Here is a 14,232-nt window from a genome sequence, read left to right as displayed (position 1 = left end):
TTTCATTACCTGTGTTACAGAAAATTATATTTTGTTCCATATAATATATATAAAACATTTTAATGGAATACTATGTACATGTTAAAAAGAATAAAATTCATAGACCTCTGAATTGCTGGAATGTCCTGGGATGAACACGAATTACTTTCAGAATAAAAGAAAAAGAAAAACGCAACAAAGGGTACCAACATCCAATAATTTATGACCTGTTATCTTACATATTCTAGCTCTTAAAACAAAATGATCTTTAAAAATCCCCGTAAGGGACTTCCCTGGTTGCACAGTGGTTAAGAATCCGCCTGCCAATGCAGGGGACACAGGTTCGAGCCCTGGTCCGGGAAGATCCCACATGCCGCAGAGCAACTAAGCCCGTGGGTCACAACTACTGAGCCTGCACTCTAGGGCCCGCAAGCCACAGCTACTGATGTCCACGCACCTAGAGCCCTGTGCTCTGCAATGAGAAGCCAAAGCAATGAGAACCCCACGCACCACAAGGAAGAGTAGCCCCCGCTCGCTGCCAACTAGAGAAAGCCCACGTGCAGCAATGAAGGCCCAAAGCAGCCAAAAATAAATAAATAAAATAAATTTAAAAGAAAAAAAAAAACTAAAAAAAAAAAAATCCCTTTAAGTTCACAATTCCATAAACTAACTCCACACTGTGTGATTTTAATTAGTCCAAGTGGGATACTTTACCAGATCTGAGGACCACAGAACATCTCTCTGTATTTACTAGCAGCAAGTATAGATGGTCCAATTTAAACTTTTTCATGATGCAGGAAGTTTCTATCTGGTTACTTTCTCCCAACTTTCAGGGTTAAGGTCTTAGAGTGGAGCAACCTCCTAAAAAGCTCTTGGCTTCATCTCTAAATCTGTCTTATGATATCTATGTACTTTGCTTTTTTAAAGGATTATATCAGAATATCTTCTGATAAGTTTTCCAGTTTTAGGAAAGATTCGCTTCTGGCTTCTAATAGTATAATTTTTCCAATAGCATCACTTCGTGTTGGCCTTAGGATCCATCAAAGCAAACAATAAAAGCATGACTAAGGTAGTCTACAAAACAGGGAAAAAAAAGTTTGAGGCAACAGAGTTGATATTAGTTACCTACAAGGAGTGAAGAATGTAATTTTTATACTTTTCTTACCTTATTTGTAAAGCATGCAACATCAATGAGTGCTATTCTAAAAAAAACTCACGGAAATGTCAATACCTCATGTACTAACATAATCACTGATTTGTTTTTACTAGTTGACCCTGATCTGTGAAATATTCAATACTTCCCTAACTTTCAAAATACTCACTTAGCCCAATTTAACTAGACTGCATGGCAACTTTAAAGAAATTCCACATCAATTTTGCTGAAATTCAGAGAAATGTTAAAGGTGCTTCTTTTAACTGAGTCTAATAAAGCTGTGAGAATTTATGTTCCAAGAACAGGAAAGCATTAAGACCAACTATAATCCACCTGAACTTTTAAATAGTTGAGCTTACTCTTTCTAATAATAGCAAAATAGCAAAATGTCTTAATAACTCAGGATCTGTTAAATGCCCACTGTAAATTAAGAAAAAGCACAGCATCATACTCTAAGAGATTAATATGCAAAATGGATACAGAACTCCCACACAGATCATTAAAACAAAGAATACCTGAGAGAAAAACAAGCAAAGAAATGGAACAGGCAACTCTCAGGAAAGTAAACGGGCAACAACAAAAGATAAAGTAAGTAACTAGTAAAATGCATATTAAAACTTATCACTTCTCACAGGAGATCCTCCAAAGTATTAAAATATCACTCAATATCAAACACTGGAAAGGAAGTAATGAAAAAAGAACCTGCAAAACTGCTGTGTCAACTGGTACAACCACGGTGGAGAACAACTCTGCAGTTGTCTAACAAAATTAAAACCAATCTGATGAATCCAGCAATTCTCTTGTAGATTGATATATAAACAAGAGAAACTCACCCATTTACACAAGATATAAACAGAGAAATTAAATGCCACCCTATTTCTGAAACATAAGACAGGTAACAATTCACATATCCATCAAAGGGGTAATGGGTTAAGTTGCAGTTTATTCACATCATGGAGCGGGCTGTATGTAAGATTATCATATGGGCACTTAAAAAAAAGATTAAAAAGTGATACAATTAATAATTACGCCAGCTTAACTGGAGTGAATTAGGAGTGTTCCTGGGAAACCGAGATATAAAGTCACCCTATTTATAGCAGTCATAAAGTCAGCATGAACTAGATCTCAGAAACAAAATAAGTTGGGCTTGCCTGGTGGCTCAGTGGTTAAGGATCCGCCTGCCAATGCAGAGGACACGGGTTCAAGCCTGGTCCGGGAAGATCCCACGTGCCACAGCTACTGAAGCCTGCACACCTAGAGCCCGTGCTCCACAACAAGGGAAGCCACCGCAATGAGAAGCCCGCGCACCTCAACAAAGAGTAGCCCCCCTCTCTGCAACTAGAGAAAGCCTGCACACAGCAATGAAGACCCTGCGCAGTCAAAAATAAATAAATAAATAAATTTCTAAAAGATAAATAAATCAGCTTGGATTTAAAGAAAACAAAAAGTCACTTGTCAAATAAGTACTGTATGATAGCCTTGAAATGTTTGTTTTTAGTATACGCAAAACAATAGCAGTATTGTTCATAGATACATTGGTAAATTTATTTTTAAAACAGCCTGGATGTAAAAACAGACAAACAGATCCATGAAACAGAATAAAGAAATATATTCACACATAAATGGACAATTGATTTCCAAAAGTGCAGACAATTCAGTAGAAAAAGGATACTTTTTTCAACAAATGGTGCTGGAACAACTGCACATCCATATATAGAAATAAAGAGAACCTCAATTCAAGACTCACAGAATATTAAAATTTACTTAATAGTTTTAGGTTTTACCTAAAACTATAAAACTTCTAAAGAAAATCTGAATGTGACAGTGAGTCATTTTTGGACACAACACTAAAAACGTGATCTATAAGAGCACAGATTGATAATGTGAACTCCATCAAAATTAAAACCTTCCAGGGACTTCCCTAGAGGTCCAGTGGTTAAGACTCCACACTTCTACTGCAGGGGATGCAGGTTTGATCCCTGGTCAGGGAAGTAGGATCTCGTATGCCGCACGGCATAGCCAAAATAAACGAATAAATAAAAACTTTCACTTTGCAAAGACACTATCAAGAGGATGAAAAGGCAAAGCAGCTTGAGGTAACTATTTGCAAAGCAACTTGTATACAGAATATATTAAAGAAGTCTCAAAACTGAAAAACAACTAAAAAATATGAACGAAAAATCTGAAGAGACAATTCATCAAAGAAATTATTCGAATGTCAAATAAGCACATGAAAAATGCTGAACATCAACACCATTAGTAATTATAGAAATGCAAATTAAAACCACAGTAAAGTACCACTACACACCTGTCAGAATGACAACTTAAAAGGCTGGTAATAAAGCGTTGGCCAGGATATCGAGGAAATGGAACCCTCCAACATTGCTGGCAGGAATGTAAAATGGTACAACCACGTTGTACAAGTTAGGCGGTTTCTTAAGAAGTTTTATTTGTAATAGCTAAAGGCTGGAAACAAACCAATGTCCATCAACAGGTGAATGGATAAACAAATTGTGGTATATTTACAGGACAGAACAAACAGTATTACTCAGCAATTTTTTTTAAAAAAGCACATATTGTATGATTCCATTTACATAAAAATTCTAGGGAGTATAAACTGATCTTCAGTGACAGAAAGCAGATAAGGGATCCCTGGGGGCAGAAGAGGAGGGAGAGTGGACAGGAAAGAGGGAATGCAAAGGAGCATGAGAAAACTTTTGGGGATGATAGCTATTTTCACTATCTTGATTGCGGTGGTTTCATAGGTATAAACAATGCCAAAAGCTATCAGATTCTACACTTGAAATATGTGCAATTTATTGTATGTCAATTATACCTCAATAAAGCTGTTTTTTAACCCACCAATATAATAGCTTGGAAAGACAAAAGGTCATCTCAGGGGAAGAGAGCAGAACGGGAACCTGTACAGGAAAAAAAAGGAAATTTAAAAGAGTGACTCAAAATGTTAACTGTCAATTCTGAGTACAATGACATTTAAGGGATCTTTTTACTGTTTTGTAATAACCTATCTAAAACACTACGGAAAAATAAACAGCGAGGGTTTCTGTGTACTAACATGAATATGTTGCAAATTTTGTTGCAAAGTTATGCTATGTATTCAAACATTTGAAATTTGGCTTAGTTATGAGAAATAAAAATGCTTTCCCAGACCAGAGAAAAAACTACAGAAACCAAGCCGCTTTTGCTCAGAGCAAGAGCAGCATTAACTATCACTACATCCATCTACTACAGTTCAATCTACTTTCCAAACTCTTGACATTTACCACCTGTCACCCTCCTTCAAAATTCTTCCTGACAACTTCTTGGAGACACAGGACAGGCAAAATACAACATGAGCCTGAAGTACCTGATAAAGAAAGAAAATGCTTAAAAAAAAAAAAAATATGGGAACATCAAAAGAACACAAGAGTCAAAACTGGAACAATTCAAAAAATAAAGTAATAAGTAAAAAACCAAAAATAAGTTAGGAGAACACTGGATTACAACCCCAAAGAACATCCATGAGCCCATACTGATATAACTAAAAATTTTAAAATTAATGGGTAAATAGTGTTAAAAAATGGGAAAATGAAGAATTAAAAAAATGGGGAGAAGAGACAAATCTTTCTTACCTAAGAATTTCAAATGACGGAGAAGAAACAAGGGAAATAAAGAATCACCATGAGAACAGCACCATTAAGAGCTGCAGGCAAGATCCACTAATGAATGCTAACATTAAGCGGGGAAAATTTAGAGAAACAGAATATCTGCCTAAGTTCAAAGTGTTTCCCCCCAAATGTTTAGTAACTACAGCGGTAGCTTTAATATATGTCCACATATTCAAAGATTTTCCTCCCTTAGTGACTAGCTTCTCATAAAAAGAATATGGAAAGGAAAAAAATACTAACCTGGTACACACCACTTTAATCAAGTGATCAAGGTTAAATTCAACTAGGAATGGTATTATGTGCCCCGTGATGCGGTAAGAAGGCTAAGTCACTTCTGTGGTATTCTTCCCAAAATCCATAACCTCAGTCTACTCAACACCAAGTATAACCAAACTGAGATCAAGTGTCAAGGTCATTAAAGACAAAGAAAATACAAGAAACTGTCACAGATCAGAGAAGAGAAACCAAGCAGACAGGAGGACTAACTGCAATGTGGTATCCTGGATTGGATCCTAGAACAGAAGAAAAGGACATTAGTGGAAAAACTAAGGAAATCCATATAAGGTCAAGACTTTGTTAATAATACTTTATCAATGTCAATTTATTTTTGAAAAATGTACCATGATTAGGTGAGACGTTAACATTAGTGAAGTTAGGTAAAGGGTATACAAAACATGTCTGTATTGCAACTTGTCTGTAACTACAAAATTACCTCAAAAAACATGTTTCCTCAAGAGAAAAAAATTCAAGAACTGACAAAATTAATTCACTAACTTTTCTTGGTTTTTAACATCCCTTTCCCAATCCAGCATTAAAAGCTAGTCAGCTAGGTTTATAATTAAGCAACAATCTGTCCTTTCTCACCAAGATGAAAAAATACTGTTAACTATATACTAATGCTTCATGTATGAAATTCCTTGAAAACATGAATTTCCTATGCTTTAGATCTCATAAAGCATAGGTGGATGTATGCCAGGAATCCCTAGGAGTAAGCTCAAGATAGTCCATAAACATGGGATATACTTGAGGTGCAGTTGTTAAAACAAACAAACAAAAAACCCTGGAAAGGCAGGTAGGTGCCACTGATGCCTTCTAAAACCTTCAAAGATTTTTTGAATAAGGAAATTCTAAAACCTTCTAAGTTTCTGAACAAGGAAATATATCTAGCACATATCCTTACCAGTTACACCACTTGCTTTACAAAATAGTTTAGACAACTACTTAGGTTACAGAGCTCCAGGTCTTATATGCAAAAACAGGAGAAAACCTAAGATCTGTGAATGCACTTTAAAAATACATAAACAGCTATACAAATAAGCAATGATGCTGCCACAAAGCCACTTAACAGCCACCAAGGATGACATTCCTACTAAGCTGAAGTGTGTCCCATCTAGGAAGCCAGCTTTTTATCCTCTGAACCATATCTTACCATCTCTAATATTTACTTTTTATTAAATACCTGAAATACAGCACCCAGGCTAAACAGCCAAGCAATATGACATAACAGATTGGCCAGAATGCAGAAGTGGAAATCTTATCACTTAAAATCTAAAGACCTGATTTTATTTACAAAGGCCACAGCCTACAAGAGAATTTTTAATAACTTTCTGCTTTGTTAAGCCCCCTCTTCCCACTCTTCATGTGCACATTTTTCCTAACTCTTCACCCTCTTCATCTTATCATCAGGCTTGCAATTAAGCTTTCCCAACCAAAGCCAGAGAGGGTGACCAAGAATACTATAAATAAACAAACAAACAGAAAGCTGACTTTTGAGATTTAAAAACAAACTTAGTTCTTCACCACAGTGTGATCACCAACTACAAGTGTGATTACAGTTGCTGAATCTTAAGTTTAACTCCATGGCTGGAAGGATAGTACTGTACTAAAGGTCCCACTAGGTGTTAAAAACTGATGGGGGGGGGGGGCTTTTTTTCTTAGCTACCTACTTTAACAATTATCTCCCTCTTTAGAGTCAGTAAATTTTGTCCAAGGAAGTCTTAAAGTGCAATTAAATGAATATACAATGCATATTTGAATTTTGAAGTATTTTAAGAAACAAATCTAACTGCAAAATGTTGAAAGATCAAGTGGGTAATGTTAGTAAACTGGCAAAAGGAAAAACTGGTTTAGGTCACACATTCAGGCTTTATACCGAATTTCATTTTTTAACACTGCCTCATCCGTCCTAAGAACCATATACAATTCACAAACCTATAAAAATTTAAAACAAACTTCTGCCCTTTACTTTCTAGGCAAAGTACTGAAACAAGTTTAAAAAAAAATGTAAATTACCAAAAACTGCTGTGAAGTAGGTCACCAAGAAACATTACCAAATCTCCTGATGTTCCCTTAGCAGACTGTCAGCTGAGAACAGCAAACTAAAGTGAGTTAAATAAAAGAACAAAGAACTACCTACTTTTCTACCAGTTAGAAGAGATACAAAAGCTTAGATTCAAAGGATTTTAACAGCAAAAGTAACCTCTAGCTTGGATTGAAGACAGGCAGACAAGTCTTGTATTATCAATTTGCTTCAATTCATTTGTTCTTGATCAATGAATACACAAGCGATCAACTGGGCTACCAATCTGTGAAATACCAGGTTTCATATTCCTACCCAACCGATAACCATTTGCCTGAAGCCAAGAACAGTATTTTTTAAAATATCTGAAGGGGAAACTAACAAAAATTTCCCTCAAATAATACACAAAGAACTTTCATTCTGATATATTTTACCTCAAGGAATAATTAGTGGACTCATTAACAGTTTAAATGTAGATCATTAGTGTTTTAACATTTGATAACTTAAAATGTTAATTCAATAGCTAACTGGTGTATATAAATGCAGGTAACTGGAATTGCTACAAGAAGGCAAGTTCCAAAGAAAACAATGTTATACTCTAAAGCTATGTGTCATTCATGGCAACACCAACAAAGGTGTTGGAACCTGTCCATAAGCTATTTTGATCCTGTATCTACCGCTACTTTCTGTCAAGAAATATGTAAATTACTGGGTAAATGGAAACAAAAATGTTTGTTTCCTCACAGCTTTTTAATTTACTTACAAAGATGTAAATTATGTGTTCCCTCTAGCAGAAAAACAATTCTTATACAAAGACCAATTCTAAAAAGTGTCTGCACAAACAAAATAGATAAACTTCTTTAAAAAAAAAAGAGAGAAAGGAAAATGGTCGACAGCCATTCCAATCAAAATTAATTCAGAAGAGCTAGCTCCAAAACTTTTAATGTAGCTTTAGCTCAAGTAGAGACATTTGTGATGCAAAGTAATGATGCGGACCTGCAACACAGGAACATTTATTTCATTAAGTCAAGGAATAAACTGGTTTTAAAAAAATCTCGGATATAACTCTACCAGAAAAATTTACACTCAAGTCTTTGAAGGTGTCTTCTACGTTTGCATATAACAGGAGCATACACACAATGCTAAATAAATGTATGTAGACAAGTTTTCATCCACAGAAGTTCCCAACTGCCATAAGGGTAAGACTTCCAACACCTCTCAATCACCCCTAATTCACCTAGCTGAGGCTCCACAGAGGTCAAATTTGTCCTGTAACTGGGCACCAAGCTTCCCACTCCAATTTCAAATTTTCACTTATACGTCATGGCCAGATTTGAAACTCATCGCTCTGCAACCTCATTTTCTTCAACTACATAAATCGAGGAAGTTCAACTGTCTTCTCGAGGGTCTTTCTCAAAAGCCTGCTCCAATTAAAAAAGGAAGAAAGAAGATTCAAGATCTAATATCAGAGCCTAACTTCCTGCTGGCGGGAACTTCCCATCATCAGCCTCTAAGTTTCAAATCTGACGAGGAACACTGTCCAGGATCATTGGGGCTTATTCATTTTACTCTACGCTTTTCCCAGAAGCTTTTAGGGCAGCACATCCATCAACTACCTTTAGGATTATCTGTAGAAAAGAAGCCCAAAAAACCCTTTCTTTTCCTTTGAAATAATCCCACGTCCAACCCTCGTCTCCCTGGAAGCCCTCAACTGGCCCAAGTACAAATGCCGCTGCAGTCGGCCTTCCGAGGCTGATGCTGACCCCAGGGACTAGCGTTCTGGGGGCAAAGATGCCCTAGAGCCGCACAGGGCGCTGGGACAAAGAATAAAACAGGTCCGGGGACTGGGAGTCAGACCGCCTAGGTTCAAACAAATACCTGCCCCTTACGGTCTGTGTGCTTTTGACCGTGTCACTCCACCTCTGGGCCTTCGAGTCCGCTGTAAAAAGAGGGAAAGCAACGTACATACCTCAACGGGGCATTTCGGGAGTAAAGAAGACACACACAAGTTGCTCCGCACAGTGCCTGGCACACAGCGAGGACTTGGAAAAATGTTAGCTATTATCATCACTCAATATCCACGAACTCGCTGCTCCCCCCGTTACTCCTAGTAAATGAAACCTAGGAGCAGCACTTCTGCTTCCCGAATCGAGAAATTCTCATCGCACCTTCGTGTCCCCCACCCAAAGAAAAGCCTCCTCTGGTCTGGGCTAAGCTGGAGACCCCCGCCAGGGGAGGAAGGACTCGGCTGGCGCGCGGAGGGGGGGGCGGGGGGGCAGGCGGGAAAAGCTACCGAGCCGGCCGCGCGGGGCCCCAGGCCCCCGAGATCACCCTTGGACCCGGGCGGCGGCCGCGGCTCGCTCTCGCCCGCCGTGGCCCTTGGGCGCGGCACGCGCAGGCGGCGGACGCGTCCACAGCCACGCGCGCCGGGCCGGTGGGGGCGGGGGGCGAAGCGCCTCCGCGCGCCCGTGCGTCCGCCGCGCGCCTGCGGCCGTTGCGGAGGGGGGGGGAGGCGCGCCTCGCGCGGCCGCCGTTAGGACGTCTCCTTCTCACCACAGCCCCAGCTCGTCCTCGTCCCGGGGCTGCCCAGCCCCGTCCACACCTCGGCGTACCTGCACGGCTGAGCGGGAGAGGAACAAGCTCTGCTCCACAGCACCGCAAAACGCAAAAAACCCCTCACGCAACTGCGTCCGCACACACGCGTGTTCCGTCGCCGGGCTATATAAGGGCGATTCAGCCTAACTTGTTGCGGCCAGGTCGGGCAGTCTAGTGGCCAATCCCGACTGCGCACCCTGGGCTCTTCGAGCAGCAATTGGGTACTGACTCAGGATGAAGGCGTGGCTCTTGATTGGCTTTGACTCATGCCTATGAGACTGTGAGGAGCTCGTTTCCCTAGTAACGGATTGGCACTAAGAGAGACCAATAACTGAAAGGTACGGTGGGAAGGAGGGTGGGAAGTTCTTTGACCGATATCCACGGTAGCCAATAAATGTTTGAGGATGCTCCCATTCGTTACAACGTCTTCCCCAGGGCGGAGATCCGCTTTCCATGCAGGAGCGGTTGCTCCACAAGGTGGGGCCCGTGTACTTTGGGGAAGTAAACCCCAAGCAACTAGGAGGTGGGCGCCAGGGTGGCCAAGGAAGCCCACCAATCACAGCGCGGGAAAGAACTGATTGACGCAGAGGTTGGACCGCACCGAGGAGACCTAGCCCCGGGTACGCCGTGCCCTCTGGGGCGGTTCTGAGGCTGTCTGGGCTCGGGCTTCATGTCCTTTTTTCTTCTTCACTTCTTGGGTGCGATCCCTGAGGACCCCTCTCCCGCCTTTTCCTCACAGTTTGGTATCACTGGAGCCAGGTGGTACAGTTTCCCGTTGTTTGGTTGTTTTGTTTTTCTTTCTTATACCAACTTTTTTATTTCTATGAGGCCGCCTAAGGGCACTTGCTGGCTGCCACCATTAGTCAGCACTCTTGTGGAACAACTGTTCAACGAAAGCCAGAGGAGAAAGTAACTCCCTTTGTTTACCTAAGATCCTGTAAAAAGGTCGCAGGTGAAAACCGTTGAGTTTGAGGACACCCATTTCTACCCTGCTGTTCTCGGCAAGTGCTGCGGCAGGCTGGCTGGTGGGTGTTCACCGAGAAACGGGAGTTTGTAAATTCTCCGATGGGCCTGGGCCTTCCTGCAGCATCCTGGGCGTCACCACCATTGTCATTTAGATTTCCAGTTGCTGTGGCTGTGAGGGTTTATTTCTTCAGGTCGTTGCAGTCTTTAAAAGGTTGATTGTCAGACTATTGTATGGTGACTTTCTTGGTGGCTCAGTGGTTAAGAATCTGCCTGTCAATGCTAAGGGACACGGGTTCGAGCCTTGGTTCGGGAAGATCCCACATGCCGCGGAGCAACTAAACCCGTGCACCACAACTACTGAGCCTGCGCTCTAGAAACTGCACGCCACAACTACTGAGCCCACGTGCTTAAAGCCCGCGCACCGCAGCAAAGACCCAACGCAGCCAAAAATAAGTAAATAAGTTTATATTTAAAAAAAAAAAAAGAACTATATGAGACACCCTGAAGCTTTCCCGAAATACTTTAGGGGATAAGTGGCACTCCAGCCTGGTCCTGTCCAGGACTCTTACTGTTTTGTTGGGCCCTCTGTTGATCACATGAGCATTTTATATGGAAATACAGAGACCGCCTCTGTAGGGTCTCCTTCCAGGCATGTGACCCTGCGGAAGGGGCTCTCATTGTTTTGCAAATTTGGAAATGAAGCACCTGAGCCCTCTCTGTTGGGGCCGATGGGGCGCAGGCAGCAGCCTGGTGGGGTCGGAGGTGCGGCTCCAGGAGCAAAGTAGGAGCGTCCCTCTGGCCCCCCAAGCCCCTCTCCCGCACTGGCCTTGCTCAATAAGCATTTATTGAGCTCCAGGGGCTGGGGTCAGAGATGACCGAGATGCTGTTCCTGCCGCTGTCACCCATTCAACAAACAGTGCCTCTGCGCCGTGCCGGGAGCTCCCAAACTGGGGAACGGGCGTTTGGGGCTATGGGGGCACTGGAGGGAACTCGGCTTAGAGGAGAGAAGCTGCTAGAGGTTTTCTGGAGTAAGGAACCTCCAGGATTACGTTAGTCTGGCTAAGGAATTTGGACTTTATTCTGAGGGCGTTGGAGAGCCCCTGAAAGGTTTCTTAAAGGGTGAACTAAGAAATTTGCATTTTACAACAAGACTTTACAAATTGAAACGCTAAGGAGAGCGGATTGGCAACACTTCAAATTCAGATTGGTAATTTAACCCAGGTGGCCTGTGATGGGGGTCAAAGCTATTCTTAATCACATTTGGAGGGAATTTTAAGTGATAACAGCTCTTTTTGTAGGGCTGTTTGGCAGGCTGTTAAAATTGTGTATATCTCCCTTCTTGCTTGATAGCCATGTGTTTTCTTTTTACCAAGAGACATGTACTACCTGTTCATTACAGCACTGTCAGCTTTGTTATGATATTTAAAAACTGAAAACGTAATTGCTCATCAATTTGCAAACTGATTAACCGGTAATATGCCCATAGTATACAATACTATGCAGCTAAAAGAGAATGAGGTCGAACTATACTGATATGAGCCTGTCTCCAGTTGTTAATTGGATTGTTAACTGAAAAAATCAAGTTCAACAAAACATACAGTGAATTCCCATTTATGTTAAAAACGAAAAACCAAAACGCCTGATTTCTGTATGTTAAAATAGGTATGTAAGTGCACCGGGGAAGAATTCTAAATTTAAAACAAGCCATTCCCCTTAGGGATTCCCCTAGGGTGGGAGCAACAAGGATAATATATTATTGGAAAGTTTTACAATGTGACTGTGTTCATGTACTGTGTTGTCTCTGTGTTGCTATAGTTATCCATGCACAATCCTGTATGGTTTTGCTGTCTAATAGTGGGTAGGAAGAAAGGAAGAGGAAATGGATTACCAGAGTGAGAATGTGGACAAGACCCTTCAGGTGGCTGTGACTGTCTTCCACAGGAGAGAACAAGTTGGCATCTTCCTGTGGTCATTTACCTCAGGCTCCAGATGCTGGATACTTAGTAAATGTTCAGTGAGTAATTTACCACCATGGAAGTGTCTGGAGCGCTTGTTCTCAAGATGGAGGAGATTTTGCCCCCAGAAGACATACGATCTTTTCACAACTAGGTAGAGGGGCTACTGGCATCTAATGGATGGAGGCCTAGGCCTGGGAAGCCCAGGAGAGCCCCCATGATGAAGGGGGCCAAATTAATAGTGCCAGCGGTGAGAACCCCGATGTAGTCATCTAAGGGAGAGTACCCAGCCTCCTACTAGGCTTTCTACTGGCAAACAAATTCTGCAAACCCTGCAGAACACAACTTCAACCTTTTGTTTCTGCCAATTCTCCCAAAGGTCTGAGAATGGAGGTGGAAATGAAATGGAACTGTGGGGCCCTTCCTGGTACAAATCCTTTCCATGTCTCGTTTCTTATTTGCTGGAAAAAGACTTCGGCCTCCTTGGCCTTCCTTGAGTTCCAAAGGGGAGGTTCAAACAGTTGCTAGTCAGGGAAGGGAGGGAATGCAGAGATAAAGGAGAAGTCAAGAAACAATAGTGCAGCCTTGGGGCAGGGTCTTAGTTCTTCCTGAAGGAAGATACATAACAATATCTTTGAGTTCTTCTGCAGGTACTAAGGCCCCTCCGCCCAGGTGGAAGATGATAACTTCAGGCTGAGCACAAGATTCCTGGAACTGGGACTTCCCTGGTGGTCCAGTGGTAAAGAATCCACCTTTCAGTGCAGGGGACACAGTTGGATCCCTGGTCGGGGAACTGAGATCCCACATGCTGCAGGGCAACTAAGCCCGAGAGCCACAACTATTGAGCTTGTACGCCTCAGTGAGAGAGCCCGCATGATGCAAACTACAGAGCCCATGTGCCCTGGAGCCTGCGCACCACAACTAGAGAGAGAAGAAACCCGCATGCCACAACTAGAGAAACCTGCACACCACAGCGAAGAGCCCAGGCACCTTAACGATGCATGCCTCAACTAAGTAAGAACAAACTCTCCCGTTACCTCACCACCAAGCCAATCAGAAAAAAGTCACACACTCTACAGCCCTCAACCCAAATTTTGCCTGTAAAAATTTGTCCCTGAAAGCCGTCAGGAGTTCGGTGGTTTTTGAGCCTGAGTCACCCATTTTCCTTGCATGGCCCTGCAATAAACCTTTCTCTGCTCCAAACTCCGACATTTCAGTTTGTTTAGCCTCACTGTGCATCTGGCACACGGACTTGTGTTTAGTAACAGAAAAAAGCATGGGCAAGACCCCAGAAAATACACTTTTGTGGAGAGGATGGATGGGTGGTGTATTGGGTAAGGAATGCTCCTAAGAATATCACCTGAATCAGTATTTCCCAAACAAAGCTAATCACTCAGGAAGAGTGATTAAAAATATGTGCCTGGGCTTCCCTGGTGGCGCAGTGGTTGAGAGTCCGCCTGCCGATACAGGGGACACGGGTTCGTGCCCCGGTCCGGGAAGATCCCCCATGCCGTGGAGCGGCTGGGCCCGTGAGCCATGGCTGCTGAGCCTGCGCGTCCGGAGACTGTGCTCCACAACGGGAGAGGCCACAACAGTGAGAGGCCCGCGTACTGCAAA

General features: G+C 42.2%; 1 protein-coding gene and 1 long non-coding RNA gene across 4 annotated transcripts in view; one reads left to right on the top strand and one right to left on the bottom strand.

Moving 5' to 3' along the window:
- Positions 1-9,822, bottom strand: part of G3BP1 (G3BP stress granule assembly factor 1) — a 31,191-nt gene extending 21,369 nt beyond the window's left edge. Inside the window, exons 1-2 of one of the 2 annotated variants that reach the window (XM_060144068.1) lie at positions 5,041-5,220; positions 3,995-4,053 (exon numbers count right to left, since the gene is read on the bottom strand). The gene's annotated coding sequence lies outside the window, so the exon portion shown is untranslated. Of the gene's footprint in view, positions 1-3,994; positions 4,054-5,040; positions 5,221-9,711 lie in introns of those variants that run through there. The other variant, XM_060144067.1, reaches the window with a different exon arrangement.
- Positions 9,823-10,376: 554 nt separating this feature from the next.
- On the top strand, positions 10,377-13,818 carry LOC132518532 (uncharacterized). 2 transcript variants are annotated; one of them, XR_009539908.1, is made up of 3 exons: positions 10,377-10,719; positions 12,476-12,674; positions 13,266-13,818. It is a non-coding gene; the product is annotated as an uncharacterized LOC132518532 (long non-coding RNA). The 2 variants fall into 2 exon arrangements; XR_009539907.1 differs by having other exon boundaries at positions 10,377-12,674.
- The last annotated feature ends 414 nt before the right edge of the window (positions 13,819-14,232 follow it).

Source organism: Lagenorhynchus albirostris, chromosome 3 (assembly GCF_949774975.1).
Source record: "Lagenorhynchus albirostris chromosome 3, mLagAlb1.1, whole genome shotgun sequence".
Lineage (NCBI taxonomy): Eukaryota > Metazoa > Chordata > Mammalia > Artiodactyla > Delphinidae > Lagenorhynchus > Lagenorhynchus albirostris.
Note: the sequence above shows the minus strand (reverse complement) of the source record. Positions and strands in the feature narration are given on the sequence as shown.